Here is a 17,876-nt window from a genome sequence, read left to right as displayed (position 1 = left end):
GGTCTTCAAAAGCCTGTAGACCCTATAAGAAATAAAGAAGGTGCCAGCTCAGTCAGCTACCCTTTTTCCTTTCCCCACAGGTGATGCTGGCTGTGGCTCCAGAACTTCCAAGAGGTAACAGCCAGGGGGTATAGTCATTATGCTCTCTTCCTTCCTCCCAAAAATACAAGATGACAGCTCCTGGGTCCAGAAGAATTACTGATCTTAAAACAGCCTCTACCCAGTGACACTGGTCTGTCAGCACCCAAGCACTGGACAGCACCACAGCCACCCTGGACATTTCCTTTTCATGACCCTCAACCCTTGCTGAGTAGAACCACAAATGCTAAAGACAAATCAAAAAATACTAAATTACAATAAAACCAATCCACAGAGAGTAGTCTACCTTCCACATATCCCTATTTCAACTCCTACTCCTATTAAATCTGCTTTGATATGGCTTCTTTCTGTCCCCAATTTTCCTACTAAGCTGCCTGTTGTTGATGTGTTGATTTGTGGTGTATTAAGCATTTACTGAAGAGAAGGGCGCAAAGAACTACGGAAACTGGCAGAGAGATCCTTCTTCCTTGGTGTGCTGGGGGTGACAGGAATCAGCAAAGTTCTCACAGAGAAGGTAACATTTGAGCCAGGTGTTGGAGAATGTGTAAGATTTTATTACATAGAAAAGTGCAGGAGGGCATAGGCAGAAGAAACAGCAGGAGCAAAAGCAGAATGGTCTAAAAGTGGGTGTCACGAGTAGGAAAAGGGGGCAAAAAGACTTTTGCAGCTGGAGCTTATAATACATGAGCAACAACCAGAGATGAATTTGCAGGGTTGAGATGTGGAAAAACTTTCACCTCATGCTAAAGACATTGGGCTGAATCTTGCATTTGCGGTGGGAGCCCTAGATCAGTAAGCAGAAGAGAGACTAGTCAGATTTTTTCTCTACTTGGAACTCAAGCACGCAACATTGGATTAATTATAATTATGGGTTCATGATACACTTGCAAGATTGTATGCACATGGCTTTATTTCTCTTCCTTTATTTCTTCTTTTATTCCTTCCCTCTTTCTTTTTACTTTACTAATTAATAGACTTTACTTTTTTGAGCAGAAAGCACAAAGAGTTTCCACAAAGCCCCTCACCCATAACCCCTTCCTCCTCCCACCCACTCCCATCTACCACAGTCTCTCCTATTAACATCTTGATTAGCGTGGTACATTTGTTACAATTGACGAGTCAATACTGATAGACTACTATTAACTAAAGTCATTAGGGTTCACTCTTCCTGTTGTACAGTTCTACGGGTCTGCAGAACTGTATATGATGACATGTCTCCACTACTACAGTATCATACAGAACAGTTTCCCTGGCCCAATGCTCCACGTAGTCATCCCTCCCTCCTTCTCAACCCAACAACCACTGACCTTTTTACTCCTTATAGTTTTGCCTTTTCCAGAATGTAATCATACAGTATGTACCTTTCCAGGCTGGCTTCTCTCACTTAGTAATAATATGCATTTAAGGTTCCTCCATGTTTTTTCAAAGTTTGATATATCATTTATTTTTATCACTGAAAAATATTCCATTGTATGGATATACCATAGTTTAGTCACCTATTGAAGGACATCTTGGTTGCTTTTAAGTTTTGGCAATTATAAATAAATCTGCTATAAACATCTGTGTCCAGGTTGTTATATAGCCATACGTTTTCATATCATTTTGGTAAATACCCAAGGAACGTGATTACTGAATCACATGGTAGGATGAGGTTTAGCTTTGTAAGAAACTGTTATACAGGTATTTCCCCAGCCACCCACCTCACCCCACTTCTCAAAAGTTCACGTTATCCACTTTGCTTTTACAAAAAAAAAGTCAAACAACAACAAAAAAACAAAAGCAAACAAAAACCTACATAACCTAGCGTACCTGTTTTCGCTAACTAAAAAAAATTCGAAGAAAATTTTTGCTTTCACGAGAAAAGGCAAAAAGCGAATAGTGTTCAGCGTTTGTCCTGCAGCCAGATGTCGGAGGCGGGCAGTGCACACCTGGAAGCGAGTCACCTGCTGAGCTCCTCCCCGGAACCACCTCAGCATGTCAGCACCAAGCACTCAGCTTTGGACTGTGTGAGCATCTGTGCTGTATCTCAATTTATTTTGTGCATCCGTTAGTAAGACGTATCCTAAGGTAAATGCATATCCACTTTATGCTATTTCAGTTTACAAAAGGATTCAGAGGAAGGCTCTCTACTTTTGGAGAGCCGCAGAGACCTGTGTTGTCTTCCAAAGTGGCCGTAATGTTCTGCATTCCCACCAGCTGGTTTTACATTGACCTAATTGCTACATACTATGGTACCTTTCAGTTCTTACCTTACGTGATTTCTCTGTTGCACTGGCACTGCTACCAACCATTCCTCTTGGTCCACGCTTGGTCCCCCGTTCGTTTCCGTGACCCACTCTCTCCTCACTCGCCTACCATCACTTGAACTATTTCTTTCTCTCATTCAAGGTCTCTTCTTTCACTGCTCCCTTAACTGTGTAGGTCCCTAAGATTCTATCCCTAGTTGTCTTCTCTGCTCATTTTCTTCTCTAGAAGATCTCAGTATCCCACCCCCACCCCGCCTGCTGCTGCCCACATGCTCGTCTGCTGCTTAGATACGAATTGCTCCGAATCTTCTTTAGCCTAGATGATTTCCTCTGAAGCTCCAAATTCTTAAACACACAACCATTTGACAGACATCTTATTTGGGTGTCCCCTATCAGTATGTTCAAAACCAAATCATCATTCCTCTTTCCAACCCCATACCTTTTCCTCAGTTCTCATCTGGGGAAGGGGTCTGTCTTTCATCTGTCTGCCTATTTCCCTCATCTGGAACATTCCTCTCATTCCTTTTACTCCCCTTCCCCACCCTCACATTCAATAAATTACCTAATCCTCCTAATTTAGGACAGTAAAGCATAGAGATTTAAAATGCAAGCTTTGAAGTCAGATTGCCTGGGCTCAAATCCCAGCTCTGCCACTTACTTTGGTCAAATTTCTTAATGTCTCTAAACCTGTTTCTTCATGTGTAAAATAGAACAACAGTTTCTACCTCATGGGGTTGATGCAAACGTTGAATGAGATAACACACACTACACAAAGCCTGGCCACAGACAGCGCTTAAATGTTCCTTGATCCGTTGTTGTTCTCTCTTCTCTAGCTGCATTGCCACTGCCTTAGTTTAGGCTGTCTTCATTTCCAATCTGAACTATCACACTGGTCTCCAACTGGATGCTGAAGATGTTTCTTGAAATTCTGTTTATGATTATCTAAATTTAGAAACTGGAATAACAAACATCAAGTAGGTTTCAGCTTGCATATGAATTTTGACCTAGGGAAAAGTAGAAGCCAAGGCCTCTCAAATGTTCAGGATTCAGAAACTGAGTGTACTTTGGCTCAAAATGTACCTTCAATAAAAGATTACTGTGTGGAAGTCAACATAACCTGGCCAGAGAGTTAGCTGTTGGGATTTCTTACACTTGAATCTCAGGAAAGACCGAGCCGCTGAGCCAACAGTGGTTAAATTTTCTCTCCTCTGTCTGGGCCTTAGAGATCACTGAGTCAATGAGAGGAAAGTTCCCTTTTTCTTATGTGTCAGTGTTAGAAGAAAGGGCGTATGAGAAACTAACTCTTCCCAGATTGTTTCAAGTGGCAAATGTGGAGAACAGACAGCTGAGCCGCAATGCAGGAGGAGATATCAACACTGTGCCTATCGGCCAGGCGGTGGTCTGCCAGGTGGTGCTGCCTGGGCCTTTGCGGCCAAATGTTTTATTTTTGTCTATGAACTTCCCTTCCTCTGTTTCTTTTACGGAAGAGCATTTCAAGTTAACAGACCATACAGGAGTTAGAGAAACTGCTACAGAGCTAAAGTTTGAAGGCAGAAGCTGTTCTGCCACGGAAGTCTCCCTGCCTCACGACCTGCCCACTCCCTTCTCCACCTCAATCATGTGATCACCAATGCCAGGTGTTCTTTTCACAACACAAATGTAGTAGTGTTTCTCCTCTGCTTATAACCCTCAGAGACTCTCAACTCTCATTCCCCCAGAACAAAGTCCAGTGATACACAATGCAGGGTCTGGTCTCAGCATGTGTCGCCAATCACGCACCCACCCACCTATCCTGCAGCCTGGCTTTCGCCACAGGGTGCTCAGAACCCCTCGAAAGCACCATCCTGTCATGTTTACTTAGCATGCTCTTTACATCTTTTCTAAACTACAACTTACCCTTCACATCTGATCCAAGGCATCCTTCTCAAAAGGGTCCTCCAGTGCTGCTCCACCTTCCAAGTTCCCATGGCCCAAATCCCAGGTAGTCTGAGACCAAATCCCAGCTCGGCCACTTATTTTGGGCAACTTAATGAATCTAAGCTCATTTCCTCATGGCCAACATAGGAAGAATAGTTTTTACCCATTGGAAAGTTGCAAAGATTGAATGAGGCCAATACAAAATAATGTGTTTTTTAAAATCCTACTGTAGTACTTACCAAACTGGACTGCAATTCTGTGATGTCAGTATTCTTACCCTTTCTCCCTACTTTCTGATTAAAAAGCCTCCATTCATCTCTTTTAAGGAGAGTGTCCTGGCCAGAGATGTTCTTGGGCTTTAGGATACAGAGTTGGAGGACAGGCAGAAGAGATAGGAGAGGAGAAGACTGACCTGTCAAGGGAGGCTGAGCTATCTGTACAACAAAGATCTGGGAGAGAAAAAGAGAGCCACGCAGGATGAGGGATGGAACAGGAGCTTCTGGAGGGTGGTGGTGAACAACAGGCTTCTGAACATTGTGGAATGCAAGAAAATTAGGAGGAAAAAAGGGGATATGAAAATTGTTACAGGGAGTTTATGAATTGGGTTTCCTTTCACTTTTTAAGAGCGACAAGTCGATGATTACTATTTAAAAATTACTTTTGGTCTTTGAATTCTGCTTCTTTGAATATCTCCATTCGAACACTAGACTATATGAGACTGAAATTCTTAGTTACTCTTATTTACATGTCTTTCCTCTCAGACTCAGCTTTTCCAGGACGGAGGCTGTGTCTCACCCCTCTTTGTAAATCCAATGCAAGTACACAGCCTGGAAAATGGCATATGAACAATGTTTGCTGAATAAACACATCCATGCCTATCTACTGGATTGTTGACTCCTATGAGCAAGTACCTCTTCTTATTTAACTAGGTGTCCAAATACACTGTTGAATGCTGTGGTGAGTTGAATGGTGGCTTCCAAAGAGACATCCATATCCTAAACCCCAGAACCTGTGAGTATTAACTTATGTGACAAAAATGTGATTATGTTAAGGATCCTGAGAGGAGAAGTTTATCCTGGATTATCCTGGATTAAATGCCATCCACGCTCCCTTATAAGAGAAGCAAAGAAAGTTTTAAGACAGAAGAAAAGGAGGCCATGTGACCACAGAGGCAGAGACCAGAGCGATGTGGCCATAAGCCAAGGAACACCTGGAGCTATGAGAGGATGGAAGAGGCAAAGGAGGATTATCTTCAAGAGTCTCCAGAGGGAGTACAGCTCAGCTGACACCTTTATTTCAGGCTTCTGGCCTCTAAACATGAGAGAATAAATTTCTGTTGTTTTAATTTAAGTCACCTAGTTTGTGGTAATTTATTACGGCAGCTACAGGAGACTTATACAAATGCCTTATACATAATGGATGCCCAATAACTCTTTATCAATTATCTGTCTGAGCCACTTATAATCACAGGGTGTGCTTCCTTTTTAGAGTCACTCACATACCTTTGTGGCCAAGAGCCAGGACTCCACTATGTCCTTAACACTTTCGACGCTGTTATAACCAAGAGGTCCCTCACTTCTGTCTGAGGGATGGTGAGGTTCCAGGGGCTAAGAGTATTCTATTGACTGCATATTCTAATAAAATGTCCCTCACTCATTCCTTCAGGAGGGCATAGTACAGGAGGAAAGCCTTTATAACAGAATGATGACAGCAGGAGCAATGGCTCATGCCATTGTGGGTGGAGAGACACCCTCACTGGAGTCTCTCCAGCTGGCAGTCAGCTCAGGCTGAGGACTCAGCAGTCTACACAGGAAACGCTGCTGAACTGAAAGAGAGCCGGGTCAGGTTGTCAGATGTCCAATTCTGCACCACGGAGTGCGTGCGCACACGCGCATACACACGACAGCAACAACAACAACGACAACCCACTAAGTTGTTCTGCTAGCCAGGAATTAAGTGTCTGAATGTAACCCTGTGAACACAATCCCAAAGACAGCAAACAGAAGTCTGGGATTGGCATGAGTGTCTACAGAAGTAAATCATCGTGCTGTATCAACTGTGATTTGCCACTGTAACTTGTTTTTCAGCACTATCTCTTCCACTGTATTCCTCAGAGGGCAGAGGCCTTCTCTCAGTGCCGGAAGAGGTCTGTAAGTCAGCAAGCCCACAGCCCTTCCGGAAGGCCACTCACACTCCCCCAGCCACATATAGATTGCTTCTACTTAGCAATGCCTACAATGTGATTCTCCAGAAATGGTTGTTTTTAAGTCCATTGGACCCGGTTTTCATATTGGTGGTGCTATTTTATTCAGTTGCTCTGCCAATGAAGTATTAACACAATATCCATCTGATACCAGAAATTCCAGATACTATGATGCATGCCCCCTCTCCTTCCCACCCACCATTTCCCCTAACTCCCATGACTTTCTGCAATAATTCTTTCTGAAAGCTGCAACTCGCAGCAAGCTCATCTGGGTTAGATGTGATTTGACGAGAATAGTGTCCATTACTTACCAGAGAAGCCATCTAGTGGTGTGAAAATGCCAGTACTATGTCAACTCTTTCCATGCCACTGTTTGCAGAAGACTACACACACTGGCCTCCCATCTCAGTTCGCCACTCCTGCCCTCCCCCAGTCCGACTGAGGCAGGAGGGGTAGAAACTACAGAAGAAGACAGTCTATTCAAACCTTTCATCCACGGAGTGCTTCATGACCTTGGGCAGGCAGTATAACTTCCTTGGGCCTTAATGTCCTCGTCTGTAAAATGGGGATACTAATGGTAGCTACTGACTTCGTAGGGGAGCTAAAAGGATTACCTGTGAAAGTGAATGACAAGCACAGTGCCTGGCACAGAATAAGCACTCAGGAAATACTAGGTGTGCATGTGTGCAGGTATAAAGTCAATGGGAAGCTAGATTCTCCAATTAGATTTCTAAATCCTTTCCAACATTTAAATATTCCTATGTCTCTTCTTTATAGTTCCCAGGGGCTGCTCCAAAGAGAGTTTGATCCCTTGGCCTTACTCAGTACACAGCATGACACAGCATTTGGCTTTAGCACAGAGCTTTGTTGGGACCAAGTGTCCCTGCAGAGAACGGAAATTAGGACTTCAAGTAGAGCTGGCTGGCAGGGAGGCTCTGCTGTTCTCTTCCCATACTCATGCCATCCCACACTGACAATCAGACGAGTGCACGCACAGTATGGGGCTCAGGAAGAAGGAGTCTGCCCTGGCAGACTCCTACCTCAGGAAGAAGAGCATCTATTAGGCGGAGGGCAGCCTTCACAGGGATGCCCTGCCCGAAGTCGGCTTCACTCCATTACATTCAGCCTCTCCCCGACTCTGGTTATTTACCAGCTAAAATTTTTTTCTCAGATTGGTTATTGTTCACATTTTAAGTTTCAGTCATAGGTTAACCATGAGCAAGTTTGGTCCACTAAACTGTTTTTCCAATAATTATATTACATGGCAAACACACGGAATGGTCATTATCAGTTATTGAGCATTATTTGAATTTAACATTCTGCCACACGTTTAACAAGGAAAAGAAGTGCCTACAGTGAAGTCTGCAGGAACAAAAATGACACCATCCTTGAATTGCTTATTACATGCCCAGAATTTGCCCCAGGGATATTCATTTCCAAGAGTTTTAAACAATCTTAAAATAGCTATGTCTCTCTGGATTTTCTCATCATTACCTTAGTCAAATTATTTCCACAATAAAAATATATATAATTCATTGCACTTCAGCAGTCTTCAGGAGACGGGGTCAACCTGAGAGATTACAAGCATGAGATCTTTCAGTGGAAGAGTCCCCAGTGAAGCCTGTGATCTCTCTCTTCTCACTGTTTTTGTGGGGCATGAGACTGTGCTTTCTCTTCAGCGAAGGGTAAGTCTGGAATTGCCCTGTTAGGTGGTGGAGCTTTCACTCTCGGGCTAGGCTCTTCCTTGCTACCAGGGGCCTGGGACCCAGTCCTTGGGGACAATCTACAGACTCTCTCCTGGGTGGAGATTCCTCCCCTGACAGTGCTTCTCCTGAGGAGTTCTCCCCAAACCCTGGGCGAGGACAGTACCTCAAGTTCTCCAACTTCAGGCAGGTCACCTCTTTGATGATCATTTAATCTAAGCCAATGTTCGAACAAAGAGCATGGTGGGGAGAGGGTTATAAAGGAAAAAAGGAGGGGAAAGGTGGGAGAGGAAAGGGAGGAGCAAAGGAGGAAGACAAGAAAAGACAGGGAGCCCACCAGTGTGAGGACGGAGCTACTGGTAGAAAGCTGAAGCGAGGGGGACTCGAGCTCTAGCCCTCCCAATTCCCAGTCCCAGTTCCCACCCCTTCCCAAACCGGAAGTGTTCTGCCCAGCCAGTCTTTGCTCAGCAGATATTTTGGGGTAATGAAAACATTCTGGAATTAGACAGTGGTGATGACTGAACAACCTTTGTGAATACACTAAAAACTAAACTGTATACTTTAAAAGAGTGAATTTTATGGTATGTGTAATATAGCTCACTTAAAAAAAAAAAAAAAGTCCAGTTAAGTGCAAGGACATTGAAATCAGATAGACGAATTTGACTCTAATCTGCTGTATGCATTATGTTGTGGGAAAGTCATTAAGCCCTCAGGCTCCTCCTCTGTAAGATGGAGACATAAAAGAATTATCTCAAATGATAATTCGAGATCAAACAAGGTAATAAACTAAGTGTTTGGCACAGGGATGACACATAAAAATTGCCCAATAAACTATTCTTACCGGAGTAAAGGTGACAGAAAGAGTAGAAATTGGCTCTCAGCCAACATACCTTTTGACATTCCTAAGATATATTTGTTAATGACTTCCATCAGACCTACCAAATGATATAACTGTCTACATAATATTATGTAAGGAGTTAAAACTGGTGATGTCTGCTTTCAGTCAAAAGGAGAAAAGCCTGTCATAAAAGAAGAAACAGCAACTAGCAGAGGAACAGCAACTAATTCTAAGGGGATGACAAGAGTCGTCTCCATCAAGCATCTGGTGCTGAGGAGCCCTTGTCTGCTGAAAAATACCTGGGCAAGTTACCACTCCGCCCATACCCAGAGGCCGGGCAATGGGGAATAAGACATGGTACTTGATGGCTTCCGTCCTGCCCCTTAGCCCTCAAGTATGGGCAAGGTCATTAATACCAGGGTTTCTGGCCAAAGAGAAAGCAAAGCCCATCACCGTACCTCTGAAACCGCCCTGCACACTGGCTCCTCCTGCAGGCTGCAGGAGAACAGTGTGAGAACGGTGGTTTCCCACCTTCAAGATCCAACTCTTGCCAGATCAATTATTGCCCCTTACACCTGCCTCGACTTTGTTGCTGGAACACAGTATACACAATCCCCCAAATAACAAGTCACAATAGGAACTTTCTAGTTATCACTCTTAGCAATGCCGACAGTATCCCAGTAAGTCAGAGGTTTCCTAGAAAGTAATATTTCATGGATGGTAGTTCAAAATTTATCCCATAATTACCAAGGCCTGAAGAAAAACTGACTGCCGGGGGTGGGTGCTCCTCTTTCTGGTCCTGGGGGGCTGCTTGTTTTAGTGAGTGCCAATCAAAACATCATATGTAACAAGGATTTCCTTCTACTGATTCTTTATTTTTTCTTTACTTTTTTACCTAAATGTGGCTTGATGCAATTAAAAAAATAATCACATTGCTTTCAGCTTTTTTTTTTTCTTTCAACTTTTGGAATATCATTGGCTTGTTGTACTGTTCCATTTTCAGAAATTATTTACTTATGTATAAAAAATTCTGACCGTTATATACATTTCTTCCCTTAAATTTTCAATGGCTTTTTTTGGGAATCAACATAGCTGCTAAAAAATCACTTGGTTACCATTTTAGAGTCAGATTAAGTTGAGATCCACTCTTTACTGGTTATTTTACTATAGAGAAGCTACTTCACTTCTGAGTATCACCTGTTTCTTTCGTAAACTGAGAATATTATTTACCTGATAAAATTGTGATAAAAATTAAATACGATGATATATAAGGGCATTATCTTATATTAGTAAGATAACATATCAAGAATGCATACAGATGCAGCTTTCAGTGATGGCCAACAGAGTCATCCCTCAGGATCTGTGAAGCACTGGTTCCCTACGGTGTGTCCCTTATATATATTGGCACAGTGTTTGCATATGGGCTACAGCAGGGTATGCCTCCACCTCACTCCACTGGATTCAGTGCAGTGTTTGGTGCGTGGCAAATTCATGTTTTCCTCTTTTTGGAACTTTCTGGTATTTCTTCCCACAAATATTTTAAGTCCATGGCTAGGTTAAATTTGAAGATACAGAACCCACAGATATGGAGACTGACTGTAAATGGTAAACACTAGTTTTGTTGCTATTATTGCTATTAGCTAAGAGAACCATGTTTCTATACTGCTTTCTTCAAGATTTAATCCATCTTTTGGGGTTTGAGACACTGCAAAGCAATACCTGGCCTCCTATGAACCCTGAAATATATCTGTGACACAGGAAGTTAGTTCTAGGTTAAAATTAAGTATTTCTCTAACCTCATCCTGTAAATAAAGTCTCATGGAGAACCCTTGTTTTGTACCTTTGTTTTGGACACCTTCAGAATTCCCTCAACTCCACCTTGCTAGCTACAACCAGAACTACCAACCAGGAGAACTGCACAGCACCTCACCTGGGATGGACTTTCTTTGACCCCATGCAGTGAGATTCTATCAGGAAACCCTGGGCAGAACCTAGAGGGATGGGAAGTTTACACAGATGGCTCTGAGATGTACCATAGGGCCATTTGGTGGGCAATCCCAAAAGCTTAAACACCCAAATTCCCCTGAACTTTTGGGGCCGGCAGAAGCAGCTCCTTCTTGCTATTCTTGCTAGAGGACAGCAGCCTCTTCTTGCCTGGAGTCCTGTAAAGACCTCACCTGAGGCTGCTGCCTCATAAGGTGTTGCTTCCCCTTCCTCAAAATCCTGCAACCCCAGCTAACAATTAGGGTCCGGTCTCTCAGCATAGCCTGCAGGGAAACAGAGTCCTTGTTCTTGCAGGAAAGAGTTTTATGCTGAAGGACTTTCAGGTTCCACTGTTACACAGGGATGGACCTGGGAGAACACATGGGTGAGGGAGGGTCGATGGGTGAATGTCAGGCGAGACCGATGAGAATCTATCAACACATATTACTTGTGGCTTAGTATCTTGGCACAGACTCCTGAAGCTGGTCCTCATCTATTGGAACAGCTCCTAAAAGCCTGAGCACAACAGCCTATGTTAAATTCAATGAAGATGCTGGAACTACCATAGCAGACAGAGGAAGAAGTCAAAAGACTCAAAGGTGGGTGTGCAAGACTGGATTTATTATTAGAGAGCAGGAGAGCTCACTATCTGATTAAGATCCCAGGAAGGCCAAGAGGACATTTCTTCACTAAAGGGATACATGCACTAGTGAGGGGCATGGCATCACTGAGAAGTCCAATGGTTCTGTTCTCTGTTGGCTGGAGCTGACAGCAGGAGGTGATGTCTTGGTATTGGACTATTTTAAAATAATGGGAAAGAACAGAATTGCAAAATAGCAGAGGCCAGGTGGTGACAATTACCCATGAGATACTAGATGGATATAAATACCCTAAGTGACAGCAAGGTCAGAGTGGTGAACAGGGTGCTCTGACCATTAGGGAATCTGTGGCAATGAGTGATCAGCCATGGGCAAGATGAGTGGACAACTAAGATATTATGTAACTTGCATAAAAAGGAGCGGGAGGGAGCTGGAGAGCAGAAGGCTGGTATCGGCTGCTGAAATTCAGATTCACAAGCCACTGGCTAAGGAGAGGCTAGGTCTTTTGGGGGAAGGACCCTGTAAAGCCACCACACTATCTAAGATCCCAGGAACGGATCAATTCTTGATAGAGTTCACTGATCCTCCTACAAAAGGAGATGCAACCATTTATTCATTTTATTTAGTTTTTTTTTCCCCCAAATTTATTAGGCTAGGATCACTGGACTTGGGAAAGTGGGGTCCTGCCAGATCTTTCATGTTGGACATGGGTCTGAGCTGGCCCTGATCCCATGGGGCCCTCCAGTTAGAAGTGACAAATGGAGTTGTGACCACATCTGTTTCACAGTGGATCCAATAGATCCATAGAAGCATTTAGTGGTGATTTTCCCTGCCTCCAAGTGTAAAATTAATATAAGTATACTTACTATTATACCTAATATACAATCTAACAGAACCCTTACAATGCTTCCCCAAGGAAGAGTCAGGAAATTCTCTCTATTGGGGGGGGGGGGGGCGGGAAAAGACCTATAAATGTTATTTTTCTTACATCTGTAAAGCAAAACATAGTATTTTGTCCCCGGAATAATAGTTGGCAGTCTAAAAAAGTAAAATAAAAAGTAGTATATTCTCCTTTACAAGATGGTGTAAGGAACATACACACTACACTTGCTTTTTGTCATGTCTGACATTCCTTGCATTTCCATGCTATTTAGTGACCTAAATTCTGTCCAATATGAGGCAAACTGAAAGTAAAATACCATTTAAAAAACCCAAAATACATACACGTCTGGCAATTTAAAATTGAGCAGTTAAGTTACTCATTTGAGCAAATGAAAATTCCACTCTCCCCCACAAAATTACCTCTTTTTAATGACCAGAAATCAGAGTTAGACAAATAGGAAGAAAAAAAATGATACCAGTTTCTGAAATTTAAATTAAAAGGCTATAATTATGAAGACCTTCACTAAATTTTGCCTTCGCAAGAGTAGATTGTAGAGTGAAGTGATTTAGCACTGAATTACTTATACTGATGATTTTAAATTATTTCAGATGTCAGAGATGATCCAAACAGTGAAACTAAAACAATTCTTATGGTTAAAGAACTATATCCCACTCTTATTCATCCCTTATTTTCCTTCACAGTGCTTTGTGCAGAGAAGATCCTCATTAAGTAGTAGGTAAGAGCAATTTCTCTATGACAAGAAACTGCTAGAAAAGTGATACCAGGTACAAGGTTAACATTGTATCCATCATGCATTTGACAACATGACAATTCTGTAAACACCAAATGTGGCAAGAAAAGGGGTGTCTCCATGATTCCAAGAGAAACCATTTCCTTTCTTGGAAGAGACCACCAGAGATCATGAATATTTCACCCCTTAGTTAGATGAAACCCCCAAACCCACATCAAGGCGGGGCACCTCCCTCTTGAGCTTGCCAGTCTATACTTTCACTTTTAAGAGTATACTTCCGCTTCTAATAAACTTGAGCTATTGCTTCATCTCCTTAACTGTCCGTGAATTCTTTCTCGTGACATTGACAAGAACTTGGTCATCTATCCGGTGATGCTATGAATAATTGGTATGTTATTATTGATCTCCGGACATGCTTTTAAAAATAGTAGGACATGTGTACAAATTATCCAGGCCACGAATAATGGTCACTACACTGGTGGGTTCACAGAAGACCCACAACAACTCTGAGACGCACGTTTTACACACACACACACGCGCGCGCGCGCTCGAGCCTGACAGAGAAGCCTTTGGAGACAACTCTTACTGAATCAGCTACATTCCTTAAAAAATTCCCAGACATGTCTTTTTCTGCACACCAGGGCCACAGAGAGGGCAACCACAGCAGCCTTTCACCAAGAGCACATTCCACCACTCTGAGACTGAGAGCAGTGCTCTTTCAAGAGTCAAGTTCACAGCAGCACACACGCTTTCCTCCTAGTAGCAACTCCATTCCTGAGGATATAGCTTTCATGCTGCTTTGCAGAGGAAAGGCAGCTGGAAAAACACAAAAGGGCAAAAGCAGCCCCACCTGGACGCCAGGTGGAACCCAATAACAATGACGGCAGGAATGATAAGGGAGCTAACACATACTGAGCTTTTTCCCCTCGGTCATGTTATCACGGTAAGGTCTTCATTTCATTTTCCTGACAACAAAAGAGGTTGGTTCTATGGTGACCCACATTTCATAGGTGAGAGAGGGGAGAGGCCCTTAATAGGGATTGCATAGCTAGTAAGTGGTTGGGGTCAGGATATGAACCCAGCTGTCAAATCCCATGCTCTGACTCCTGTGTGAAGCTGCCTCCCTGGCTCCAAGAAGGCATCAACTTTCATGACAGATCAAGCAGAGGCCAAGCTGTATAATATTCTTTCAGAACAAATGCATTTTTGACTTAAATTTGCTCTCCATACAGTCTGTGGAGCAAGGTCCTCAATTACTGGTCACTGCTGCGCGGGGCTCTCTGCAGAGCTTCTCACTGAAACAGAAAAGATGATCCATGTACTTTATGGCCTGGCACAGGACAGGAATTTAGCCAAACAACAATACATGCATCACGATCTATATTTATCCATGGAACCAAAAGGACAAACTCACATCTTTGCAATGATCATCCTGACTCGCGCGCACGCCCGCACGTGTTTGTTTAAAGTCTTGTTTGTTTTAATCTTACTGTCTCAGCTGTCAAAATACAGTGGCTGGAAACATGCCAACAGCCTTTGGTAGTGGAGTTTTTCAATCCAAGTATTTTTTTCCCCAGAGTGGCTAATTCTTAGACATTTTACCCTATTTATACTGTAGGAATTTGGGGTTTACTACTTACAAACATTTAATGAAAACCAAAGATTTACATCAGTGGGTATACTTCTCCCCATCTCCTAAATCAAGATGCCTTTAGATATCATGAAGGAATTCAAATATTATTACTTACATTAAAAGAGTTAATCAGAGGAAGTTTTAAATATATGCTCGATTTTAATGAATTTGATTAAGGGAGCGATTGGGGAACCTGACTCTTGTTTAAGACTTTCGATGCCTTCTTCTCTTTTCCCTAAAGAAGCTATGTGCTCTAGTTAGCTGAATGGGGAATCCAAAGAGAGTCCTGGATTGCCAGGTTCTTGCAAAGGCTTCCAAGTCGACCTGCCAAGTGTGCAGCACCACCTTGCAGGGCCAAGCAGGGGCGGGAATGAGGAACCTTTCTCAGACATTACTGCCCTGAGTCTACAATGTTTTGGGCATGTCTAGCGGCCTCCGTCCCCCAAGTCCACATGCTTCATCACATTGCCGATTTCTATTTTCTGCACAACATTCAACACCATTTGCATACTGTTTATTTACTTGCATACTGTTTGTCTCCAGTCGCCACTATCCCATGGGAGTTCCAAGAGAGCAGGACCCTTTTCCATGTTCACCGCTCTATCCCCAGGCCTGGAACAGTCCCTGGGTACAGTAGCACTTATATATATTTGTTAAATGAATAATTCGATGAATGAATTGAATGTGAGATGTCTAGTTAAAATGCGAAACTAGGATGTAAAGATTATACTAAACAAACAATCATTCTATTCACTAAAATAAGTACTTTCTAAGAATGGTTCCCAACCTTTTTGACACTAGGGACTGATGCTCCTAAGAGAATCTAATGCCTGATGATTTGAGGAGGAGCTGAGGCGGTGATGCTAGTGCTGGGGAGCAGCTGCAAATCCAGTTGGAGCTTCCCTGGACTGCACACTCACCTGCCGCTTACCTCCTGCTGTGTAGCCAGGTTCCTAACAGGCCACAGACTGGTACTGGTCTGTGGTCCATGGGCTGGGGAGCCCTGCTTTACAAAATTGCCAATTAGGAAAAAGAATAAGCCAGAACTCTTCGTTCCTCCCCGCTTCCCATCCCCCCCACCCCGAAGAGGGGGAACACACCATTTTTTTTTAACCTATACTATCTTTCAAGTTCAGAAAATAACTTTTTCATAAGACAGGTTTTGAAATTTTCTTTTTTCTTGACATAGGCAACAACCACAGAGTAATTATTGGCTTTACACCTAATAAGATCATAAATTAATTGAAAAGCTTTGTACTTCCTACAACTCATCTGTCCTTTGACTGTCAGCAAGAATCCGCTGGGGAGACAACATGATATCAACTCAGTGGTGAGAGACAAATGCTTTAAGTCAGCCATAAAATTGTCTAATTGTGTTTGAAAATTAAACTCTTTTACAGCAGAGCTACACTTTGGCTGCATTATTAATACTGTGACTTGGTATAGGAAAAAAAAGAAAAGAACTGTCTCATCATCTGGGGAATTAATTCTTCTAAGGCATCAGTTTATAATTTAACAACAGTGAATACGAATTCAGCTAACAATACTCCATATTCTGAAAGCGTAGATGTTATTTTCAAGTCATCTTGGGAAGACTCACAGCCTCAAAATATACATGTATATACTGGATGTCAGAAAATCAAATCTTCTTATTTACTGGCACAAGGTACTATCTGATATCCCTGCCCCATGCCCCCCACCCCACCCCCACACCTTCTGCAGGTTACTCATATGCCAACTCAGAGAAGCTGGCTTACCCTACAACCCCCACTAAGTCAATCTAAGTGGAAGCTAGGGAGAGTGGGCTGCTTTTTTGACAGTACAGTGATCATGAAGAGAAGTATTTCTCCACACATACTCATTCCTGCACCTGGAGACAAGGGGGTTCTTGTACAGACTAGGGGTACCTTCAAGAAGGGGAGAACAGTATTCTATTCCTCAACTGGACATCTGCTTAGGCAGCCAAGTTGCTAATTTGCCCCTATTCACTGGGATAGACAAAGAGATAATCAAAGATGATCCAGAGATGAGCACAGTGTAAAGAGGAGACCAGCCTCCCTTGAATTCTGGATTACGGGTTTCTGAGACATACAGAAGTGATCCTCCAGTGTAAATACCAGGCGGCAGGGAACATTGCAAGGTGTTTGAGGGCTACCTATCTCATTAGGTTGCTGTAAGTTTTCAAATGTATAGAACAGTGCCTGACTTTTATTAAATGCTGTTAAGTGCCAGCAATGACATTTATTATTTTATTTGAAGCCCAGATTCTCCATGACTAGTACAAACCTTTGGGCAAGTCCTTAACCGATGTGGACCTCAGTCTTTAAAGTGATAATGATATTTACTTCACAGGGTTGTGTCTATGTGTGTTAAGAGTCATACTTTGTAAGCTTTCAATACAGTATAAACTTTCAACGCATTCATCAATTCATTCATGGGATGATTTTTGAACAGCTAGTAAATGCTAAGCATATAAGAGCAAAATAGATATGCTTCCTGCCCTAATGCAGTTCAAAATCTAGTGGGGAAGGCCAGCACTGAATAAGTAACTCTAAGTGTGATATTAAAGTGAAGTTTCATGTGCTCTGGCAATATATGTCTGAGGAAATAAACCCAGCCCAGGAGATCAAGGGAGTTAGTTCTCTCTAAGGAAGTGGAATTCCAGCTGACACATGATGGGTGAATAAGAATGGGCCAGAAGAAAAAGCACTCTAGGTGGAATAATGTCCAGAGTCCAGAATTAATGTAGCACATTAGAAAAGCTGGAAAAGTCCACTGTGGACAGATGACAAAAAGCAAAGGGGAAGTGTTATAGTTAATTTTATGTCAACTTGGCTGGCCCATGAGATGCACAGATATTTATTCAAATGTTACTCTGCATGTTTCCGTGAGGTTGTTTTTGGATGAGGTTAACAAAAGTAGACTGAGTAAGATTCTTCTCGGTAATGTGGGTGGGCCTTGTCTAATCAGTTAAAGGCCTGAAGAGAACAACAACAAAAAAACAGCCAAGCAAGAGAGAAT

At 42.7% G+C, this 17,876-nt stretch overlaps 1 protein-coding gene across 2 annotated transcripts in view; it reads right to left on the bottom strand.

Annotated features, from left to right (window-relative positions):
* The window catches only part of ANKRD6 (ankyrin repeat domain 6), a 187,488-nt gene that overhangs the window by 92,759 nt on the left and 76,853 nt on the right, over window positions 1-17,876 (bottom strand). Inside the window, exon 1 of one of the 2 annotated variants that reach the window (XM_016140606.2) lies at window positions 2,349-2,550. The exons of the other annotated variant lie outside the window; for it this stretch is intronic. The gene's annotated coding sequence lies outside the window, so the exon portion shown is untranslated. Of the gene's footprint in view, window positions 1-2,348; window positions 2,551-17,876 lie in introns of those variants that run through there. 2 annotated transcript variants of the gene reach the window in all.

This window comes from Rousettus aegyptiacus, unplaced genomic scaffold (genome assembly GCF_014176215.1).
Source record: "Rousettus aegyptiacus isolate mRouAeg1 unplaced genomic scaffold, mRouAeg1.p scaffold_m13_p_1, whole genome shotgun sequence".
Taxonomy (NCBI): Eukaryota; Metazoa; Chordata; class Mammalia; order Chiroptera; family Pteropodidae; genus Rousettus; species Rousettus aegyptiacus.
The sequence above is the reverse complement of the archived record's forward strand: the minus strand, read 5'-3'. Positions and strand labels throughout refer to the sequence as shown.